This window comes from Terrapene carolina, unplaced genomic scaffold (genome assembly GCF_002925995.2).
Source record: "Terrapene carolina triunguis isolate 2854851 unplaced genomic scaffold, T_m_triunguis-2.0 Scaffold93, whole genome shotgun sequence".
Classification (NCBI taxonomy): Eukaryota; Metazoa; Chordata; order Testudines; family Emydidae; genus Terrapene; species Terrapene triunguis.
In genome coordinates this window covers 9,213,579-9,221,523 of record NW_020664444.1, presented here as the reverse complement: position 1 = coordinate 9,221,523, position 7,945 = coordinate 9,213,579, and positions in this window count along the sequence as shown.

Below are 7,945 nucleotides of genomic sequence, written 5' to 3'. Positions count from 1 at the left end.
CCCCCCCCATCATCTCTGGCCCCTGCTGCCTCCCCTGGACCCTCAGCCCCCCCCACAATTGCCCCTGGCCCCCACTGCCTCCCTATCCACCTCCCCATCCAGGGCTTAATTTGTCCCCGGGCTTGCTGGGGCTGAGTAAGTCTGCTGTGAAAAGTGATATTAACAAACATACAGAGGCCACTTTTCACAGCAGCAGACTTACTAGCTAGCAAGTCTAAAAAAAAGCAACCAAAAAAAGCAAAAGAAACAACAACAACAAAAGACAAGAACGTGCAAAGCACCGTATTCGTGTTTCTATTCTGTTTAGGTCCAGTCAAGAACAGAGACAACTGTACATTATTTTTATTACTGAGTCTGCCAAAAACCCTACATAAATACATCACAGTGATTTGGCCATGTATATGGATATATTGATTTGTTTTTCCTAAAGTTAATTAAGTATTTTAGGAAAAATTGTCAGACCGGCCACCAGCAAGAGTTGGTGGCTGCACGCTGGGGCCACCAAAAAATTTGTTGTGAGAACCCCTGGTCTAAGCAACACGTGAATGTAGCAAACAATGGGAGACGGGGAAAGGGGTGGGGAAGACAATGCATTTAGGGTAGGTCTGGATTAGTAAAGTAGTTGACGGGTCGCTGACACGGATTATCTAACCCCGACCTAATCACAATCTCTTCTCCTAATCCAGGCCAACCCTTAGGGCCTGAACCAAAGCCATCAGTGAGAGTCTTTCTGCTGAATTCAGGGTATGTCTACACTGCAAGTGAAGGTGAGTGTAGTGTAGCTGGGCATAACTGTCCTTGCTTTAATCTACCTGGCAAGGGTAACAATAACAGTGAAACCAAGGTGACAAGGTCTATCCACCCATGTACAAACCCGGCAGGGACCCTGGACACATACTCAGGTGGCTAGCCCCTGCCGCCACATCTTCACTATTGTTACCCTGCTAGCTAGATTAAAGCAAGGACGGGTGTATCTATCCATGCTACAACTACGCTTTCACTTGCAGTGTAGACGTACCCTTTGGGTCAGGCCCTTAAACCGTATTCACTTGCTAAATAACCACTGACTAGTTACATGAAACATCCCCTGCCTGTTAATTTCTCAAAATCTGTTTCCAATTTATTTTCAATGTTTCTAATTGTTAATAAATTTTAAGATTTCTGCCTTTGTTTTCTAATTCCTTTTAAATCTCTGCCTGTTTCTAGTTTAGTTTTTTTTTAAGATTTCTGCCTCTAGTTATAATTTCTATTTAAACCTCCAACTATTTCTATATTGTCTTTTTCAGACTATCTATTCCTATTTTTTTAAAACACCAGCTATTTGTGTGTGTGTCTAGAAGTCATTCATGAGATGTATATGTTGGCAGTCGTGCCAACCCCATGTGTTCAAAAATCACAAGTCAGTGCCTCAAAAATCATGAGCTTGGCTTAAAAATCATGAGATTTTTAAACAAACTAAATGTTAGGTTCTTGATGTTTGCTTTCAAGAGTTTGAACCTTTATGATGCATTCGGGTCACATTTTTGAGCTTTTTCCTACAACCATGAGTGCTAGAAACGTACTTTAAAAAAACAACACAAGCTGAGATTCCCTCATAATCACATGATTCCGGGAGCTGGGGCTTGGAGAAAACATCATACATCACCGAATTCATAATAAAATTGTGAGAGTTGCCTCTTTAGCTGCCCACATCCAAGGAGGTGGTTCCCTATACATTTCCTAAGAGCATCGCCATCTGTCCTAGTGCCTAGGTGTGATGTATAACAACATAAATGCTGCTTGCTCCGGCCTGCGTGGGGGATCTCCTCTGTTGCCTTTGCAGGAATGAGCAGTACAGTTTGCCACTGTCTGGCTCTCTGGCTTGACCATAGCTCCAAAGGCTTGACATTGCCTAACTAATCTAATTTCACAGCCATGTTCCTAATTCCTATGGCATAATTCCCCTCTGCTCCGTCTCCAGGAAACTCAGCTCAGCCGCCTTCGGTCCTGAAACAACTTAGCGAAACGGACACAAATTTGCAAAATGTTTCACTGTTGCTGAATCTGCAAAGCTTCCATTAGAGTCATCGGGAATTTTGCCATTGGCTTCAATGGGAGCAGCACGACGGGGGTCAGAATACCCCAGCGAGGCAGTGAGCCTAGGAATCACTCGACTCCCATTCACAAACCCAAAATGTAAAGAAGCAAAAGGCCAGATAGACACAAACCCTTTATTTTGATGTAGCTGCCTGTGTGGACGCACGGTCCCCTGTGTGCAGATGTGGGGACAGTGGGATGTGACACTCTAAAGGTGCCATTCTGCCTTATGTCCCACATTTAAATTTAATTTGGTCATCGTGGGCTCTTATAATCAGACTTGTGGTTGGCGGACTGCCCCATCCCACATCAATTTGTGGAGGTCCCCTCCAGGGTTGGCATCTTCACTCGCTTCCTTTGGTTTAGCTTTCCAGGGAGTCTTTGAATACTGGTGGAGTAAAGCACTGAGGCGGTGCATTGGACGAGGGATGCACTACATTTGCATGGTGCATTTATGTAGCTGTATTGCCATACAATTAAGCCAAACCAGGACTGGTTCCTGCCATAAGCAGAACACCATCATGCTAGGGCTGTGGTTCTCAATCAGGGGGTCATGTACCCCTGGGGGTACACAGAGGTCTTCCAGGGGGTACATCAACTCAGCAGGGGAGAGATAGTGCAGTGGTTTGAGCATTGGCCTGCTAAACCCAGGGTTATGAGCTCAATTCTCAAGGGGGCCATTTAGGGATCTGGGACAAAAGTCTGTCAGGGACAACACTTGGTCCTGCTGTGAAGACAAGGGACTGGACTTAATGTTCCTTCCAGCTCTATGAGTTAAGTATACCTCCTTATTATTATATTTTATATCCAGTTATTTGCCCAATTTTACAACAGGCTACATAAAAAGCCCTAGCAAAGACAGTACAAACTAAAATTTCATACAATGACTTGTTTATACTGCTCTATGTACTGAACACTGAAATGTAAGTACAATAGTGCTATTCCAATTGATTGATTTTATAATTACATGGTAACAAGGAGAAAGTGAGCAATTTTTTAGTAATAATGAGCTGTGACACTTCTGTATTTTTATGTCTGATTTTGTAAGCCAAGTAGTTTTTAAGTGAGGTGAAACTTGGGGTTACGCAAGACAAATCAGACCCTGACAGGGGTACAGTAGTCTGGAAAGATTGAAAGCCACTGTCCTAGGGCATCAGGCTATTGCATGTGACAGGCTGGGTGGAGAGGACGTTTTTCATAGTTTTCCCAAAACCCTACCGCTGGCACAGAGTGAACCATTTCCCTTTTCTCTGCTAAAGCTCTCCCAGGTCGGGCCTGGAGACGTCATTGGTGGAGATCTCACCCAGCCCAGTCTGTGCCTTTCAGGATCTGGGGCCTGGGACCTTTCTCTGCAGAAATCCAGGGAGTGAAGCATCCACGTTCATGGGGAGTTCCTCATCTGTTTCGAACAGTGACGTGTCTTTCTTTATGGTGATGTCGGCATTGTTATAGCAGCCACCAGCTGCCCCTCTGAACCGTCTCTTTGGGCTTCTCCATGAGAGGCGGTTCCTTTGTCCTGTACAGATTGATGTAAATGAGACTAATAGGTTTTAACTGAATAAGTTCAGGATAAATTAGGTTTCGTCTCCACAGGAGCCAGATGGCATGATGATGTCGTTACAGAGAATGCTCCATTAGAGACGGGCTTATTTGTTTATTTACTGGTGAATCCAAAATACTTCCTCGGGGTAAAGCGCACATTACACTTGGAAAAACCTGGACAGGTTTTGTGATTTTTAATATAAAGCATACAGTTCCGATTCTGGGCCTTTCCTAACCAAGAGTCATCGTGTCTAACACATTCAAAGATCACTAGCACGCTCTGTTATTAAATACCCCTCGTCATCAGAACAACACACAGGGACTGCAATGGGACCCAAGAACTTTACTGCCTGCTATGCCAACTGTGGTTAGTGAGGGAAAACACCTCTTAGATCATTGAGTCAGTCTTCCCTGGGGAGGCAGGACATACTGTAGTCCTGTGACAGAGGGCGTAATGCCAACCCCAAAACTGAACAAATCACGAGTCGAGCTCCAAAAATCATGAGATTGCCTTGAAAATCATGAGATCTATCTATCTATCTCTTTTTCTTTGCCTTCTGGTTTCAGAGGCTTTAGGGCGCACTCGGGTCATGTTTTCAAACTTTTCTCCACAACCATGAAGGCTAGAAACGTACTTTTTAAAAAAATGAAAGCCAAGATTCTCGTGCAGAGTCCTGGCTCCAGGATCTGGGGCTTCAAGAAAACCACTAAATATCGCGAGCCTCGCTATAAAATTGTGAGTGTGCGTGTCAGCCGACACAGTGGAGCTCAGGGTACATCTACACTGCAGTCAGCGGTGTGACTGCAGCACGTGCTAACTTTGATTTAGCCAGCTCAAAAGCAGTGAAGCCATGTCAGCGTGGGCTAGCCACTTAAGTACGTACCCAGGGTCCTGGTGGGCTGCCATGACTTCATTGTTACTGTTATTCACACTAGCTCGGGCCCATCTGCTGCAATCCTCTCTCTGACGGTAGGAGTGGATGCCTTGCTGGACCAGGAAGGGGGAATACAGGTGCAATTTCCCTGACCTGTGACATGATTGCAAATGTAGCCAACAAGCCTAGAAAAGTCAACCACACCTGCTTTACCAGAACCTGCTCTTTTCAAGGAAGCAAATCCTTTTGGTTAAAATCAAAGGCAAAAAATATTATGGACAGGGTCTATACAATTGCAAACCAACAGGAAAATCAACTTTGGGGCATATTTTTGAACATAGCCTCATCGACTGCAGCACTGGCTCATGTTACCTAGATGCTGGTTACGCTGTCCCCTAGTGTAGGGGAGGGCATATGCTACATTCCATGATAAATTTCCCATCCCATACCAGAGTTAATCCTGCTACTGTTTATTCCATGCTACTGCCTGTTGCCCGACTGGATCCATGCCATAGAAAGGCGAAAAATGCCATGCGACTAGTAAGATAAATGGCTGTTGCTGTTATTCACAAACTCAGGAGCTGCTGAAGTGCTTGTTGGCCCATGCAGTCTGCTGGTTCCTAATTGGCTTCATTTTTCATACTGGCAGATGGCATTTCTGCGAGACAGTACGTAGCTAATGGAGAAAAGCGAGCTACATCCCAAACTTAATCCTCAGCGCATCAGGGAAAGGCGATGTTCTGCTGGACTGCCTTTGGTCAGCAGTTATTAAACATTCATTTTTTCCACCTTCCATATTCATGGGTTTCTCCTCCAGCGCGCACCTCCCGAGGATATTGAGGTTCTGCTATGCTGACCTGTGCATCAGCAATAATATTTTAAAAACAGTGCAAATATATTTGCAGAAATGAGTCTGCCAGCTTTGGAAAAGCCCTGGGAGCTGAGCCCACCCCTGAGACAGGCTTGTTCCATGAACTGAACTCTGTGGTGCAAAAACACGTGGCAATCAAAGTCCTGCGTTATCTTTAAGGACATACGTGAGCCAGGCTTCTGAGAAGGAGAATAAAAATGACTTTGCATGTGTACACCCCCTTTCATCCCAGGATCATGGAGCGCTTTACAAAAACAGCTAAGTGTCATTAGCCCCCGTTTAACAGATGGGGAAAGTGAGACACAGAAGGGTGAAGGGACCTGCCCAAGGTGACACAGCAGATCAGTGACAGAGCCAGCAATAGAATCCCAGTCCTCTGCCTTATAGTTGCTGCTTGCTCCCTCCTAGGACGTACGCTGCATGTAGGGTGACCAGATGTCCTGATTTTATAGGGACAGTCCCGATTTTTGGGTCTTTTTCTTATATAGGCTCCTATTATCCCCCACCCCATCCCGATTTTTCACACTTCCTGTTTGGTCACCCTAGCCGCATGCCTCTTCGAACCGGGCCGCATTTTTTAAACGAAACTTGTTATTGTTAAAAAATGGCTTTTTTCAAGAAGAACCGTTGAGATTTTTTTCCCCCCAACTGTTCCAGTCTTTACAAAACGTTCACGACATTTTTGTCAACAAAACCATGATTGCAATTGTTATCAAAATGTCGCGCTTACCAAACTCTGGTTTTCTGGTAAATGAAAAATGTTGACAACCCTTTTGATAACGATTTTGATTGAAAATTTTCTGCCACCGTTGTCTTTTAACCTTGTGAAATAGAAACGACGTTGCGATTTCCAAGTTTTCCCTGCAATTTTGGCCTCTTCATTTTTCAACCAGCTCTCTTGCCCAGAAGGCTGGCTGGCCGGTGCCACAGGCCCTGGTTCTTATTGAAAGTGGAACAGAAGCTAGTTAGGTTAATCGCTGGGATGGATTTATTTCTTGGGGTGTGATCCCTGGCTCTGCAACCTGTGCGAAGGTGAGAGTCTGCATTTGCATCTGCCCTGACTGTCACTTAATACCTCACTGTTATTTTGTGAGTTGTGTGAAAGGGAAGCAAACCGATGTTGTTTAGCAAAGTTATAAACCAGCAAAGGGGAAATAATCTCACAATAATAAATAGAAACCGCTGTAACCAAGCACTGCCTAATAGCTCTCAGGGAGAATGGGTAGTGGCTGGGGAATCCCAGGCTGTCTGGGACACAGGCACAAGGCTACAGCTAGAAAAGCTGCCGTCCTGCTCTCACTGTCAGCTGCTGTGGTTTCTGCCACTTGCCTGAGCTCAGTGGCTCGTTCCACTGAAGGAGGGGGAGCTAGAATGTAGTTAACAGGAATATGAAGGGGAGTCGATAGGTTGGGCAGCTTGCAGAATTTCACCTACCTTCATAGGGCCTGATTCACCACTGCCTGCCCTGCGTGTGTCATTTACATCCGTGGGTATAAAACGTTACTAGATCAGAGTGATGGGAAAGTCAGGTCCACAATGTCCTTTCTGCAACAGAAGAGAAATGCCACTTGTCTCTACCTACCCCAGGGCTTTGAGCTTCACTTGCGAGGGCAGGAGCGAGTGTACATGGCACACAGTCCTACTGGCCCAACCTGCCGGCTTGCTCCTTCCTCTGAGCAGCTGTGTTATTGGAACAGACCAGGATCCCACTCCCGGGGGTGCTCACAGAAGGGGGTTCTTGGATATCTCTGGGCTTTGCCAGCTTACAGGCAGAGAAAAGATGCTTGGAAACTGAACCAACGCAGTTCACTCTGTCAGGCTTCCCGGTCTTGACAGCGTCTCCTTCACTATCTGCTTGGTGAAAGCGTCCCCCACGCTCCCCGCTCCTCAGCTTGGCAAACACTAGTTCCTGCCCGCTAGACATGAGATCTTGGGACGTGTGGAGAAAACTCCCATTCACTGTGGGGCTGAGAGAGCTCATGGGGCTAGAGGCAAAGAGACCCTCCCTTCCTACTATGGAACAGAGGGAGGCCTCCCTCTTTAGGAGTTCGAGGGGGATGGAGACAGGTTTTGGGGGGATGGCAGGAGATCTCTAGGTTATGTCTAAACAGGCATACACATGGAAACAGAGACATATACACGCACACAGGCCTTGGTCTAACTAGGAAATTACACTAAAGAGTTCAGCTGCCATGGATGAGATTTTAAAATTCCCTGCTTTAAACAATCCTTCTTTCTTTCTTTCTTTCTTTCTTTCTTTCTTTCTTTCTTTCTTTCTTTCTTTCTTTCTTTCTTTCTTTCTTTCTTTCTTTCTTTCTTTCTTTCTTTCTTTCTTTCTTTCTTTCTTACCAAATTACAGCTGGACAAATACAGCAAAAAAAGATTCCACTACTATTTGCTCTTAACTTTAAATGGAATCCACGTTGGCTGTGTTCTTTCTCCTTCCCCCTTCGTGCCTTCCCACAAACATTCATGCAATCCGGTCAAATGCTAGTGAACGCCAAAGTTGCACGTGCGTATTTGTGTGGGATGTGCTTGCACGCTCATCCAAGCAAGGAGCAAAAAGGTAATCACACCTGAC